Below are 16,682 nucleotides of genomic sequence, written 5' to 3' on the forward strand. Positions count from 1 at the left end.
GCCAAAACAGGAACTAGAGGCAGGAACTGAAGTGGAGACCACAGAAGAACTCTGCTTACCAGCTTGCTCCCCCTGGCTTGTTCAGTTACAGTCCTTATACAGTGGAGGCCCACCTGCCTAGGGATGGGCAAGGCAGCCCAGGTGTATCAGCAATCGAGAAAATGCCACACAGGCCAATCTGATGGAGGAGATTCCTCAGTTGAGGTTCCCACTTCCCGGATGTCTCTAGTTTGTGTCAAGTTGACAAAAACTAACCAAAACAACCCTAGAGCTCATCTGTCAGTCCAGCTGCCAGCCTGTCCTGGGATCCCCTCCTGCCTCTGCTTCTCAAGCCTGCCTGGCCTTTTTATTTATTTATTTTTTAAAGATTTATTAAGATTTTTAAAGATTTATTTTGTTTTTGATTATGTGTATATGTGTGGGTATGTGCACATGAATGAAGGTGCCTGAGGAGGTCGGAGGCATTGGATCCTGTAGTATAGGCAGTCATGAGACAACTGATATGGGTACTAGGAACCAAACTCAAGTCCTCTGCAAGAGCAATACTGCCCTCTTAATCTGAGTCAATTCTCCAGCCCTGCCTGGCTGGCTTTTACATGGGGTCTGGGGATCTGAATATTGGTCCTCATGCTTTATCCACCAAACCATCTCCCCAGGTTAGCATTTCACCTTTTTTTTTTTTTTTTTTTTTTTTTTTTTTTTTTACACAGAAAAAAAAAAAAAAGAGGACGATAAATCTTTCACTGTGATATATCAAAATAAATCAATTCACAGAGGTTCACCTGCCTCTGCCTCCCAAGTGCTGGGATCAAAGGTGTGCACCACCACATATGTAATTTCACTTTAAAAAAGTATTTTATTATTTTTAGTTTTCTGTGAATGAGTGTATTGCCTGCATGTATGTAAATGCACCTGTGTCATGCAATGCCTGCAGAGGTCAGAAGAGGGCATCAGATCCCCCTGGAAATGAATTTATGGATGCTTGTTAGGCAACATGTGAGTGCTGGGAATCAAACCCAGGTCCTCTGTAGGAGCAATCACTGCTCTTAACCACTGAGCCATCTCTCCAGCCCAATTTCAATTTTTTTTTAAAGATTGATTTTTATTTTTAATTATGTGTGTATATGTGTGTTTGTGTGTGAGTAGGTACAGGTGTCCACAGAAATCAGAGGTGTCAGATTCCCCCCAGGAGCTGGACTTAAAGGTAGATGGTTGCTGAGAATTGTTGAGTCCTCTGGAAGGCCGTACATGTTTTTAACTACAGGGTCATCTCTTCAGACCCAAACTTTTCTCACTTACTAGAAACAAAAGTGTCTGGGAAGGAAAGGAAGACTTCTGTGGATTTATATCTGGATTATTCACTAAAATCCAGCAGGTCACTGAAGGAGGAGAATCAGCAGAATGGCTGAAGTAGGGAGTGCCTTCATTTTGGAAGGTATAAGAAACTCCGCTGGGGTCACCAAACCTAAACCCATGGGTGTGGTGGTAGATGGCTTTAATTCTAGCACTCAGGAGGCAGAGGCAGGTGGTTCTCTGTAAAGTCAAGGCCAGCCTGGTCTACATAGTGAATTCCAGGCCAGCTGGGGCTACAGGGAGACCCTGTCTCAAAAAAAAAAAAAAAAAAAAAAAAAAAAACCCACCCAAACCAAACCTAAACACACCCATCACTGTAAGGCTCCTTACTGTATGGGATCATCAGGAAGAAAAACACTGCCAACCAGATTGTGATAATGTTTTCTTACCACGGAGAAAGAGCTTTAAAAAAGCTTAAACAGATTGTTCTTTTTTTTTTTGGTCTTTTTAAAAAAATATTTTTCTGTGTATTAGTGTATTGCCTGCATGTGTATAAGTGCACTGATGTTGTGCACTGTCGGAGGACAGAAAATGGTGGTGGATCCCCTGGAACTGGAGTTAACAGTTGTTAGCCACCCTGCAGGTGCTGGGAACCAAACCTGGGTCCTCTGCAAGAGCAGTCAGTGCTCTTAACCACTGAGCCATCTCTATAGCTCCTTCTTTTGGTCTTTTTGAGACAGTCTCCCTGTGGCCCCAGCTGGCCTGGAATTCACTATGTAGACCAGGCTGGCCTTGACTTTACAGAAATCCACCTGCCTCTGCCCCCTGAGTGCTGGGATTAAAGGCATGGGCCTCCATACCCGGCTTTAAACAGACTTCCTAAGCCTTGTAAAATAAAAGGGATAAAGTATCTAAAACTGTCTTCCAGAGTCTGTGTGGCTCACAAAGACCATACCTTGACTTAGTCCATTCCTTCTATCACAATGCAATCACATGCACACTCTTCATTCCCAAATGGAAACTAAGCTGCTTGTCTGACCCTTCAAGAAAAATTAAGATTATGACAAAAACAATGAAATAGTTCTCAAGAAGAAAAAGGGAAAGAAAAAGAAACAAACAAGCTATCTTTTAACATTTTCTTTTCTTTTTTTTCCAGACAAGGTCTCAGGTAGCCCAGGCTGAACTCAAACTTTTGCTCTTTCTCCCTCCACCGCTGGACTGCTGAAATTACAGGCATGCAGCACCATATTCAGCTTTATTGGTGCTGGAAACCGAACCCAAGGCCTCATATGTGTGTGTGTGTGTGTGTGTCTGTGTGTCTGTGTAGGCAAGCACTCTAAGTAAACTACATCCCTAGTCCAATATTTTCTGTTTTCTTTCAGCTATTTACTGTGTTTGCAAGCCCCTGAGAATGCAAGAACCGAGTTGATGAGCACCCTGGTCTTTGAAGTCAAGAGAAGCAGACTTTTCTGCACCTTTTGGCCAAAGACAGCTTGCTTTCCCTTTGTTGATCTCAGAAGACAAGATAAACAGATTCTGCCTTTTGACCAGAGACCCCAGGAGTCCCTTCAGCACAGCAAGTTTTCCCTTTGATCTTAAAAGGGTAAACAGACACCTTTTGACCCAGATCCTGGCTGGGCAGGTGGTTTTAACTGAAGCTGTTCTGACAAGTCCTGCTTTCCTGCCCCCACCCCTCCTGCCTACTTCCCACTTTCAGCACCCCTCCCCCAAGCACAACCTGTGGGCTAACATTTTTCTTCCCCTGAAGGGAATCTGTCCTAAGCTAGACTTCCTTTGCTAATAAACTATACTGCTGGAGTTCTGTGTCCTGGTGTTTTCTCCCCATCGACCCATTCATCTCTTGGCTTCATCTCTCATTTAACATAAATTAACTGGCCTAGGCATGGCAGTACACACCTAGACCAGGAATTCAAAGTCATCCTTGACTACATAATCATCAAGGCTAGCATGGGCTATAGACTCCCAAATTGCATAACTCTATTGCTAAACAAACAAACAAATACATAAATAAAATTTTCTGGTTGAATCTAAATGTTCTTGTGTGACTGAAATTCCATTATGAATGAATAGGCAGGATTCTTTCCCAGTGAAACCACGGAAGTGTCTGGGTTTGATTCTATCAGCTCCTCAATTTACTACTTGAAGACATGCTTTTAAGTTAAAGAGGCAAAGGCTGGGGGCTTGAGAGATGGTCAGTAGGTAAGAGCACTGGCTGCTCTTGCAGAGAACCCAGATTTGATTCCTAGAACCCACATGGCAGCTTACAACGGTCTGTAACTTCATCTCTCCAGCCCCCGTAAATCATTTTTTTTTAAAGAACCTAATCTTTTACTTATTTTTTTAAATGGGGCTTTGGGCTACTCTAACATTCCCCCCTCTGAAGAGGTAACCCTAAAATCTTTTAAGGATTAGACAAAAGTTCCCAAACATTTTTGACATTTTTGGCCATTGGAGTACCCCTTCAGTGGGTCTATCTAAAAGACTCCCAAATTGCATAACTCTTGTCTCTAAGGGGAGAAGAAAGTCCTTGAATCATGAATGGGAGATGTGAAGGAGAAGTAAAGGCAAGAGTAATTAGCATTACAAGTTCTAGACAGGGAACTAGAAAAAAGTCACAACAGGGCAATTTTCAAATGTTCATATCAGAACCCACTGGAATTTCTTGACAAGGGCTTCCAAAAGCATCCCTCTTTTGGGTTCCTCCTCATTTTTCTTTTGTCTTCCAAGGCTGGATTCTACAGTGATAGATTCAGGATTTGCTTTCAGGTATTTTGATAGCTGCTGGAGTGGTTAGAACCAGTGTCAGTTCCCTCTCAAAAGCTTCCAGATAACTGAGGGGTTGCTGAGGTATATGTATAACCTGAAGGTATGCACACTGGAAAGCCTTCACCCAGCATGCGTCATGCCTTTTCTTCCTAGCCTTCCCCAGATGGTATACTTCAGCCTTCCCCAAATCCAGGAGATGATGTGTGATTAGGAAAAATTACACACAGTTGACTGGGAAGAGTGGCTGGATACTCTGGTGAGGGTCCAATGACCCTGCTTGGCCCTCCTTTAATGAATGAGCACAACCTTCAACAAGCCCAATTGTGATGATGTTTAATAATCAGGCTCAGCTGAAGTTGTAATGATAGTAGTTATTTCATACAGAAGAGACTATTGTACAGAATCATCTTATTAAAAGGACATGGAATTTTAAAGGATTTGGTGAGAACATATGTCATTTGTTTTTCTGAGTCTGTGTTACTTCACTTAGTATAACAACCTCTAGATCCATCCATTTACCTGCAAATTTCATTATTTCATCTTTCTTTACTGCTGAATAGAACTCCATTGTGTAAATATGTCACATTTTTGTTACCCACTTGTCAGTTGAGGGACACTTAGATTGCTTCTAACATGGTTGTACAAGTGTGTCTACAATAGGATGAGTTCTTTGGGTATATGCCAAGGAGTGGTATAACCAGGTCACATGGTAGGTCCACTTTTAGTTTTTTAAGAGTTCTCCACACTGTTTTCCATAGAGATTACATGAATTTGCAATCCCACCAGCACTGAATGAGCATTCCCCTTTCACCACATCCTTGCCAGCATTTGGTATCATTTGTTCTCTTGATCCTAGCCAGTCTGATTGGGGTAAGGTGATACCTTAGGGTGGTTTTAATTTGCATTTCCCTAATTACTAATGATGTTGAACACTTTTTGAGATGTTTCTTAGCCATCTTTATTTCTTCCTTTGAACACTCTCTGTTTACATCTTTAGTCCATCTATTCATTGGGTCATTTGGTTTCTTGATTCTTTACTTTTTGAGTTTTTTATACATTCTAGAAGTTAAACCTCTGTCAGATGTGTCACTGGTGAAGATTTTTGTTCTCACTCTCTGGGTTTTCTCTTCACCTTTTTTTTTTGGTCTTTTTGAGACAGGGTCTCCCTGTAGCCCCAGCTCCCAGCTGTCCTGGAACTCACTATGTAGACCAGGCTGGCGTCAAACTCACTTTTTTTATTGTTCCTTTTTCTGTACAGAAGCTTTTTAGTTTAATGAGGTTCCACTTGTTGATTGCTGACCTTGTTTCCTGGGCTATTGGTGTCCGGTTTAGAAAGTCCTTTCCTACATCTATATCTTGTAGGTTTTTCCCAAAGTTTTCTTCTAACAACTTCAGAGTTTCAGACTTTACATAGAGGTCTTTGATCCATTTGGAATTGACTTTGGGGCAGGGTGAAAGATAGCAGTTTAGTTTGATTCTTCTACAAGTGGAAATTCAGTTTTGGCAGCACCATTTGTTGAAGATACTGTCTTTCCTCCATTGCGTGTTCTTGGCACTTTCGTTAAATATCAGGTGGCTGAAAATTGTGAGTACTCATGTTTGGGTCTTCAATGATATTCCATTGATCTATGTGTCTATTTTTGTGTCATTACCATGCTGTTTTTATGACTGTAGCTCTGTAGTATACTTTGAAATCTGGTATAGTAATCCCCCCAGTGTTGCTCTTTGTGATCAGGGTTGCTTCGGCTATCTGGGGTCTTTTGTGCTTCCATGTGAATTTAAGGATGGTTTTTTTCTAATTCTGTGAAGTATGTCATGGGAATTTTGATTGGGATTGAATTCTATATATTGCTTTTGGTAGGATGGTCATTTTCACAATATTCTTCCAATCCATAAGCATGGGAGGTCCTTCCATCTCCTGGTCCTCAATCTCTTTAATGATTTAAAATTTTCATTGTAGAGCACTTTAGTGTCTTTGGTCAGATTTATTCCAAGATTTTTTTTTCAGCGATTGTGAATGGGAGCATTTCCCTATATTCTCACCAATTGCCTCCTATTGGTATATAGAAAGGTTACTGATTTTTGTAGCTTGATTTTATAACTTGTCACTATACTGAAAGTGCTGATCAGTTCTAGGAGTTTTCTGGTGGAACGTTTTTGATCTCAGGTACAGTACCATATCATCTGCAAAAAGTGATAGTTTGACCTCTTCTTTTCCAATTAGTACTCCTTAAATTTCCTTCTCCTGTTTTATTGCTCTAGCAAGAGTTTTAAGAACTATGTTGAAAAAGAGTGGAGATAGTGGACTTCCTTGCCTGGTTCCTGATATTAGTAGGAATGCTTCCCGTTTTTCTCCATTTAGAATGATGTTGGCTGTGGGTTTGTTATATATGGCTTTAATTATGTTGAGGTATGTTCCCTGCAGTCCAATGCCCTCTAGGACTCTGACTATAAATACATGCTGAGTTTTGTCAAAAGCCTTTTCTGCATCTATTGAGATGACAATGTGGTTTTTGTCTTTGGGTCCATTTATACAATTAATGATGTATATTGATTTGTACACTTATTGACTTGAGTATATTGAACCATCCCTGCATCTCTGGAATAAAGCCTACTTGATTATGGTGAATGACCTTTTTGATGTGTGTCTGTATGTGGTTTGCAAGTATTTTGTTGGGAATTTTTGCATCTATGTTCATTCATTGGTTAGGAGTGTGTTGTTAATTGCCATGAGTTCCTGTAGTGACTAGGGCTTCATCCAGCGTTGATTTTGAGCTTTATTGCATTGTGGTCCAATAGAATGCATGGAATTATTCCAAATTTTTTTTTTTTTTTTTTTTTTTTATTTGTTGAGGTTTTTTTTGTGGCCCAGTATGTGGTCAATTTTTGAAAAATTTCCATGGGTTGCTGAGTAGACAGTGTATTCATTGGTGCTTGGGTGGAATATTCAAAAGATACCTGTCAGGTCCATTTGATGTATGGTATCATTTAATCCAGACATCTCTCTGTTTATTCTTTGTCCCGTTGACCTGTCTAATGGAGACAGTGGGGTATTGAAGGCCCCTACTATTACTGAGTTGGGGTTAATCTGCATCTTAAAGTCCTGTAGTGTTGTTTTTATGAATTTGGGTGTGCCAGAGTTTGGTGCATATATGTTAAGGATTGTAATATCTTCTTGGTTAAATGTTCTTTTGATCAGAACGAAGTGACCATCCTTATTGCTTCTGATTAGTTTTACTCTGAAGTCTATTTTGTCAGGTATTAGAATTGCAACCCCTGCTTGTTTCTTAGTGCCACTCGCTTGGAATCATCTTTTCTATCCTTTTACCTTAAGGTAGTGCCTATCCTTGAAGGTGCAATGAGTTTCTTGCAGACAGCAAAGGGATGGATTTTGTTTCTTAATCCATTCACTTAACCTGTGTTTATTTACTGAGGAGTTCAGTCCATTGATATTTAAAGTTATATTTGAAAGATGTGTATTGGTTGCTGTCATTTTGATTGCTGTTTGTATTCTCCGTCCAATTTTGTGTTTCCTCAATTATACCTTTATTTATTTTCTTTTGTTGTCCCTGGGGTATAGTTGTTTCTCTCTCTGCTCTCTGTATTGCTTCAAGTATTCTTTGAAAGGCTGATTTTGCGGACATGTATTCTTTCATGCTATTCATGTCATGGAAGATTTTTCTTTCCCCTTCAACTGTAATAGACATTTTTGCTGGGTATAGGATTCTGGGCTGGCATCTATTGTCATGTAGAACTGGAAATATCTTGGTCCAGGTTCTTCTGGCTTTCATAGTTTGCATTGATATGTCAGCTGTTATTTGGATGGGCTTTTCTTTGTATGTGACTTACTGTTTTTCTTTTGCTGCTTTCCGTATTCTCTCTTTGTTCTGTACATTTAGTGTTTTTACTATGATATGTTGTGTGGAGTTTCTTCTCTGATCCTATTTGGTGTTCTATGTGCTTCCTGTATTTGTATGGGGATGTCTTTCCTTCATTTCAGAAAATTCTCTTCTATAATCCTATTTAAGATCTGCTTAGTACCACTAACCTGAAATTCTTTTCCTTCCTCTATTCCTATGATCTGTAGATTTGGTCTTTTCATGGTTTCCCACATCTCTTGCATATTCCATTCCTGTGTTTTAAAAAATTTTCCATGATCTTTGCTTGAGTGGTCTAATTCTTCAACTTTATCCTCCAGTGTTGATATTCCGTTTTCCATTTCATTCATTCTAGCGGTGAGACTTTTCCCTGTTCTTTCATGTTAGCTTATTAAGTTTGGCACTTCCTTCTTCATTTTTGCCTGAATTTTCTTCAGTGTTTCTATCTCTTTTGTGAATTCATTCAGAAGTTTATCCCTCTCTTCTTTTAGTTCTTTGTTCATGCGTTCTTTAAATTTGCTGAATTCCTTGATCATGTTTATGATTGTTCTTTTAAATTCAGTGTCCTGGGTTATTCTAGGTGGTACTCCTTGTAGAGCTTTTCTACAGGACTGGTGGAGTTTGGTGGGGACATAGTGTTTTGGTTTTCCATTTATTATTCTTTTGTTGCAATTTTGGCATGTGAATTTCTTTTGCTGTTTATGATTCTGATATGAGAATTAAGTTGAAGTATGCTTTTGTTGGTATTATCAGAGTGCCTAGGTCCTTTCCTTATTGTTTATGTAAAGCTGGTTGGTACAGGTTTCAGGTTCTCTCAGGTTTTATTTTGGAGGGAACTGATGGCTTCAGATCAGCTATTCAGGAGCACCCACAGAGGCCCAAGTCAGGTTCTAGTCAGGTACACTCAGGCTTCCTTCTAAGATTTGGACACCTATTAGCAGGAACTCAGAGAAAATTTGGGAAATTCCCTAAGGGGGGCAGGGATTTAGGGACTCTCAGATGGTCTGCTGAGTTCTCAGCCCCTATGCCAGAGGGAGGCCAGAACCTGGCACTCTCTGATAGTCTGCTGAGATCATAGCAGCTACACCAATGGAGGTTGGAACCCACCTCTCAGGCTGTCTGCTAGGATCTCAGCCTTAGTCTACCAAAGCCAAACCTGCCCTGTGGCCTTGGGAGGGGCCTCACAAAACCCCAGGTAGGGGGATGGGTATTGGTGCAACTAGGGGAAGCTCACCATCATGTGGAGGTAGGATCTGTTGTGCCCAGAGAACAGACCCCCAAGAATTACCACAGAGTCCAGAGAGCATGCCAGAACAAAAAGTCTTTATTTGGGCTTAAGCTCAGACTCTCAGACCAAACTAACATGGTAGGTTTGTCTGAGAGCCCCGATTGCAGGGGGAGGGAACTTTTCATAGGTTTCAGACAAAGGGAGGAGGGGAATGACAGAGTTATATTTTGATTGGTCCAAAGAGCCCATGCACCAACATACTTTTCAATTGATTGGTTACAGCCTTGGAGGCCTCTCATTGGTGGGTGCTGCCCTCAGGGCTGTGGAATGTACTGACTGTTATCTTCAGGGCTAGAGGACTCTCTTTATTCCTTATAAGGCCTCAAACCTGCCCGGGCCCCCTGGACATGCTCGGACTTGCCTAGTCTATGACCATGAGACATCACAAAAATGGAGGAATCAGCAGTCAAAATGAAGACGGTGCAATTTGTCCCTCTGGTTCCCTCAAGCCAAGCGATTTACAGAAGCGAAAAGAGCAGTCAGTCCTAAATAGGGGCGGGGTCTAGGGAGTCTGGGGGAGGGGGCCAAGAGGGAGGTTCCACATTTCCCCCTCTCCTTGTAACTTGGAGGCCGCAATCATGGGGCTTCCTGGAGTTCAATAGCATCCCGGCTTAGGGGCTGGTATTGTAATCTCATGACCATTATTTGGATTTCCCCTAGTGGGTTCTTCATGAACTGTACTAACCTGTTTAAGATATGGGGTCTGAGGGTTAAGAGTAGGATCAAAATGAGGAGGGGGCATATCAAGGTGGGCACTGAAGTGGTCAGCCAGGGAGATGTGTTGAGCCAAGACTCAAACCATCCCTGTTGAGCCTCTCGCTCTCTTTTTCTCTTAGCTACTCCCTCTCTTACCTTAGCCATAGTATCTTTGACTACCCCTGAATGATCGACATAAAAACAGCATTCCTCTCCCAGGGCTACACAGCCCCCACTGTTGCAAGAAGATCAGGTCTAATTCCTGTCAATTTTGCAGTACCACTTCTGCTAGGGAGGACAGGGATTCTCGTAAATGAGAAATTGCATTTTCTAGCCTTTCTATATCTACATCTATTGCAGCCCTCAAGCTTGAGTACTGCTGATATTGGGTGGCTAGTGAGGCCACTCCTGTCCAAGCCCCAATGAGGCTGATTCCAAGAATCTTACTTAGAGTAAGGGTCGTGGCTGTGATTGGCTCCCTGGCAACCTGGGATTGGGTTCTGTTAATCTGTCCCAACAGTTCATCATTAGTATGATATAGCAGTCTGGGAACTAACCGGACTAGGATACAGTAGTCTTGTGTTCAATTAAAAACCTCCATATGCACGCAAGGAGTCAGGCCAAAGGAGCAAGTCCACCATGTATCAGGCTCAGGGACCAAGTAACTGGTTAGGCATAACTCAATGCTCTGAGTGACATTGCATAGTTTCTGGTAATCGACTGGGATCTGTCCTATGCATAGTCCTTGTCCTGTGATATGTTGCAGAGTCAACTTGGCCTTAGAGCTCCAAAGACAGGTGTTGTAGTCATCAGAAAAGTTATATGTCCCCAAGAGCACTATGCCATCATAATAAGGTGGGGCAGTATCATAACATAACCAACAAGAGGCCATCATGTTTGGCTTTGTAGCATTCACTACCAGGTATGATTGCTCTAGCAGAGTGAGGAGAGGGTTTACCTCCGGTTTCTCAAAAGGGGCCAGTACCTTAGTATTTCGAACTTTAGCTCCTCTGGAGGTGGGGGCCCCAGGGCCTATGGGAGAAATTCTGGCTACCTCTGGGGTGATGGGCACCTTTGGGGTGGTTTGTGCTTGCTGTGTAGGGGCAAGGACTTTGTTTGGTCTAATCTCAACTGTGGGTTTGGGGAATAATCCAATTATTTGATGGATCCTGAAAACTGATCCTAAGCTCTCAGACTTCAACCGAATGCCCCAAGTATAACCCATCTCCCAACTGGGGGCCTCCCTTCCTTGGTCTGTGAAACTTATTTTAATAGGATTACAATTAGGATAGCATTTATTCCTTTGGGTCCATGAGGGGATGTTATGGACAGTGGCAGGCATGACTGCTGGGTGGCCAATGCGTGTTAGTGTGATAAAATCATCTTTAACAGGGGGTGTCCAATCTATGAACCCTGTACTCAGGCAATCCCATGATTTGCAACAAAAGTCATAAGGTGTCCCACATTTTCCTTCTCCCTTTTTTTGCCTGTGGGCCTCGGGACAAACATAAAAACTTTGGGTGGAGTCTGTGGGACCTATACCAGCAATCAATTTTGAAAGGTCCAGGTTCAAATCTGGATACCAGACAGGTGGGGGAACTACTTTGGACATCTGGGCCAGGACCCTCATATAGTTAACATCTATAAGTTGCCAGGTTGAATTAAAGGGCTGGTGGGGGTTGGCACCACAAACACTTATAACAATTAGTATAGTAAGAATTAAGAATGGCTTAGTCTTAACTTGAGAGGATTGTCCACATTTCTGTGAACTTTCCATGCCTTGGGTCCTGGTGCTGGGACCTGAGGGTCCTCCGGGTCATTGGGGTGTGTATCAGCTCTCCGGACATGAGTGTGATGTATCCAGGTAGCGATTCTGTCTACCTTGATGGCCGTGGGTGTAGTCAGGAGCACCACATAAGGGCCCTTCCAGCGGGGCTCGAGCGTTTCACAGTGGTGCCAGCAGACATAGACCCAACCACCTGGCTGATAATTGTGTGGAGTGGTAGGAGGCACTGTTTCATAGATAGCTCTCAATTGGGGCCACACATCCTTATGTGCATGAGCCATTGCTTCTAAGGAATTAAGCAACTGACGGTTATCAAATTCAGCAATTAGTTCAGCTTTTAAATTGGGGAGAATAGGAGGGGGTCTTCCAAACATGATTTCACAGGAGGTTAATCCTAGCAGATAGGGTGAGTTCCTCACCCTATACAGGGCAAAGGGAAGGAGAGCCACCCAGTTCCCGCCAGTCTCCATGGTTAATTTGGTAAGGGTTTCTTTTAGAGTTCTAGTCATCCTCTCTACCTATCCCAAGCTCTGGGGACTGTATGCACAATGTAATTTCCATCTTGCCCCCAATATCCTAGCTAATTCCTGGGTTACCTGTGAAGCAAAGGCTGGCCGGTTGTAGGAGCTCAGAAGGGCTGGGATGCCATATCTGGGTAACATGTCCTCCAGCAATTTCTTGGCCACCAACTGAACGGTCTCATGCTTGGTGGGGAAGGCTTCAGTCCATCCTGAAAAAGTATCTACCAGAACTAGTAGATATTTGTAACCATACTTGCCTGGCTTAATTTCTGTAAAGTCCATCTCCCAGTGGGCCCCTGGCCTAGAGCCCATCATCCAAGCCCCTTGTTTCTTAGGATGGTTCTCAGCATTGGTCAGCTTGCAGCTAAGACATGCAGAGGTGACTGCATCAACAAGTGGGTGGAGATTCAGGACTTTTAAATGAGCATTTCTTAAAAGATCAGCTGTTTTTCTGGTGACCAGATGAATGGTTCAGTGGATATATGTGAGGAGGTCCCTGGCTAAGTCATTTGAAAGAATAATTTTACAGTCTCCTGTATGCCACCAAGCTTCGATGTTTTGGGTCATGGGGAGTCTGTGTATCAGCGTCATATCCTCTTGGGAGTAATAAAGCTGATCAGGTAGGATGGGGGAGCCAGGGTCTGGCAGTTGGATTGGCAAAATCTGGAAAGCCTCCAAAGCTACTTCTTTGGCAACCCGGTCTGCCCTCTGATTTCCTCGAGCTATGGGCATGTTGGCTTTCTGGTGCCCGGGGCATTGGATAATAGCCAGTTTCTTAGGTAGCCATAGAGCTGCCAACAGGTCCAGAGTTTCTTATTTTTAATAGTTTTTCCTTCTGCTGTGAACAGCCCCCTCTCCTGGTAGATGGCTCCATGCACATGTGCCATAGCAAAGGCATATTGGCTGTCCGTGTACACGTTCAGCCGCCTGTCCTTTCTAAGCATAAGAGCCTCAGTCAGCACTATCAGCTCAGCCCTCTGAGCTGAGGTCCCGGCAGGCAAAGCCACCGCCCAAACAGTCTCAGTCTCAGTTACCACTGCTGCCCCTGCATACCTCTGCCCATCCTTCATGAAACTGCTACTGTCAGTGAACGAAGTAGCTTCTGTATCAGAGAGTGGCCGATTGGTCAGGTCATTTCTGAGTCCATGTACCTGGCTCAGGATCCTGGTGCAATTGTGCAGGGGTATGTCCATGTCGGGGTCAGGCAGCAGGGTGGCTAGGTTGAGGGTGGTGCTTGGAAGGAACCTAATTCTTGGAGGGTTAAGAAGTAAGCTCTGATAATGGGTTATTTGAGCATTGCTCAACCAGTGGTCTAGGGGCTGCTTAAGAACTCTTTCAATAGCATGAGGAGTGGTGATGTGCAGCTCTTGCCCTAATGTCAATTTATCCACTCCCTTGACTAGAAGGGCAGTAGCAGCTATAATCCACAGACATGGTGGCCATCCTGTGGCTACTGGATCAAGTTTCTTAGACAAGTATGCCACTGGTCTATTCCAGGGTCCTAACATTTGAGTCAGGACTCCTTTGGCTATTCCTTTCTTTTCATCTATGTAGAGGTGGAAAGGCTTGGTGTCATTGGTAATCCCCAAAGCCGGGGCTGTCAGGAGGGCTTGCTTAATTTCATTAAAGGCCTTTTCTCTTTCCCCAGTCCAAACAGAAGTCTCATTCTCTTTTGTAGCCTCATAGAGAGGCTTAGCCAATTCAGCAAATGGCTATTCCTCATCTATGTAGAGGTGGAAAGGCTTGGTGTCATTGGTAATCCCCAAAGCCGGGGCTGTCAGGAGGGCTTGCTTAATTTCATTAAAGGCCTTTTCTCTTTCCCCAGTCCAAACAGAAGTCAGAAGTCTCTTTTGTAGCCTCATAGAGAGGCTTAGCCAATTCAGCAAACCCCTGGATCCAGAGGCGGCAAAACCCTGCTGATCCCAGAAACTCCCTCACTGCTCTCTGGGAGATGGGGACCAGAATTTTCAGCACCGTTTCTTTCCTGGCATCTGTGAGCCATCTTTGTCCTTCCTTTAGAATGTACCCTAGATAAATCACTTCTTGAAGACATATCTGTGCCTTCTTAGCAGATGCCCGATATCCTAGCCTGCCCAGAGTTGCCAACAAATCCTTAGTCCCTTGCTGGCATAGTAGAGCGTCATCAGCAGCTATCAGGATGTCATCTACATACTGCAATAGGGTGAGCTGGGGGTGTTCCAGCCTGTACTCACCCAAATCTGCATGAAGTGCCTCATCAAAGAGAGTGGGTGAATTTTTGAATCCCTGAGGCAGGTGAGTCCAGGTCAGTTGTCCGTTGAAACTGATCTCCGGTTCTTGCCATTCAAAGGCGAAGAATGGCTGACTATCCTTGGCTAAGGGCAGGCTAATGAAGGCGTCCTTTAAATCTAGTACAGTATACCAGCTCCTGGAGGGTGGCAAGGAACTCAGGAGGGTATAGGGATTGGGCATTGTGGGATGGATATCCATGACCCATTTATTTACTTCCCTCAGATCCTGCACTGGCCAGTAATCATTTGAATTTGGCTTCTTTACTGGAAGGAGAGGTGTATTCCATGTGGACCAGCAGGGCACTAGAATGCCCTAGTCTCTTAGCCTCTGGATGTGTGGGGTAATCCCTGATCTGGCCTCATGTGACATGGGGTACTGCTTCACCCAAGCTGGAAGTACTTCCAGTTTCAGCTCTACACAGACAGGAGGTCAGTGGGCTGCCAGCCCCATCCCCCCATTCTCAGCCCATGCCCAGGGAAATTCCCGCAGCCAGACAGAAATCTCTTCCCCTGGCTGTGGACTAAGCCTCTGGTGCAGTCAAAACTCATCCTCCAGTTGCAAGGCCAATGGGGTGGACCCCTTTATCTATTAAATGAACCCCCTTAGGTGAAAAATAAATATGGGCTCCAATCTTGGTGAGTAAGTCTCTATCCAAGAGGGGGTAGGGGCAACCAGGCATGACTAAGAAGGAGTAGAACACCCAGCCCATGCCTTCTTCAGGTGGTCCATGAATATTGATTCATGCTCCCTGTACCCAGGACTTTTTGTTTGATAATTTCCCTTGGGTCTCGGATAACGCTGAATGAGTGGCCCATTTTCTTACAATAGGTGCATTGGTTTTTCAACAATTTTGGTCACCCTTCTGGGCATCTCCTACCTTGTTCAGCAGATAGGCATCGCAGCTGGTGTTCTCTTTCATCTGGGGACCTGGTCAGTGTAGCCAGGAGGATCTTGGCAAAGTCGTGGGTCTGTTTCACACTGGCAATGGTGGTGACCCGGGCCTGTTTGTCTTTGGGACTCTCTCGGTGATTGTAAACTTTCTCAGCCACCGCCAGAAGTTCTGGCAAGGTTTTATCAGCCAGTCTGTCCAATTTCTGCAATTTGTGCCTAATATCAGGTGCTGACTGGTTCATGAATGCCAGGATCACTACATTATTCTTGGGTGCTTCTGGGTCCATTGGGGTATAGGTACGGAATGCCTCAAGGATCCTTTCTAGGAATGCTGCGGGTGATTCTGCCCTCCCTTGCTGCACATCACTAATCTTGGCCAAATTGGTTGGTTGCCTTGCGGCCGCCCGGACACCCCCCCCATTAGAGTCTGGCAGTAGACCCAGAGCCTCTCCTTACCTTCAGCCACACTGAAGTCCCAATTTGGCCTAACCAGGGGGAAGGCTTCATCAGTCAGGGCCTGATTGGTGGTGGGATTCCCATCCACCCCAGGGACCAGCTTGCAGGCTTCAACCTGGATCTGGTCTCTTTCTTCAGTGGTGAACAGGACCTGCAAAAGCTGCTGAATATTATCCCAAGTGGGCTGGTGGATGAACAAAACAGATTCTAGCAAATCAATTAGACTTTGAGGCTTTTCAGAAAATTTAGCTGTCTGTAACTTCCAATTGTAAAGGTCGCTAGTTGCAAATGGCCAATACTACATCTGCTGGCCCTCTGCTTCAGTGAGGGGCCCCACAGCCCAGAGAGGGAAGACAGTAGAGTCTGTCACCAGCTGTGGCTGCCCCCTTTGGACTCTCCTCTGTGTCTGGGGAAGGTGTCCTTCTGCCTCCTGGGGTGGGGCTGCCTCCCCCTTCCCCCGGAACGTCCTGAGGTTCTGCTTGTGGGACAGGCTGATGGGGGGTGGCTCAAGCAGGAGTTCTTCCCCTGTGCTTCCTTGCAAGACAGGGTAGAGGGGGGTGGAGGGTTTAGTTTCATTTCTCTGCCTTTCAGTCGGCTTTGGGCCAGTTGGGGGAGGAGGAAGGAACGGCTTTAACCATTTTGGAGGCTCTTCCACCATAACCTGCCAAGTCGTGATGTAAGGGACCTTATCAGGGTGGCCTGGACAGCCATAAATTATATCCTTTACTCTGTAGATGGTAGGCAGGTCAAACGTTCCCTCTTCAGGCCAGCCAGCTCCAAAAGTTGGCCATTCATTCCTGCAAAACACAAAGAGC

This window comes from Nannospalax galili, unplaced genomic scaffold, assembly GCF_000622305.1.
Source record: "Nannospalax galili isolate Female #2095 unplaced genomic scaffold, S.galili_v1.0 scaffold45, whole genome shotgun sequence".
Classification (NCBI taxonomy): Eukaryota; Metazoa; Chordata; class Mammalia; order Rodentia; family Spalacidae; genus Nannospalax; species Nannospalax galili.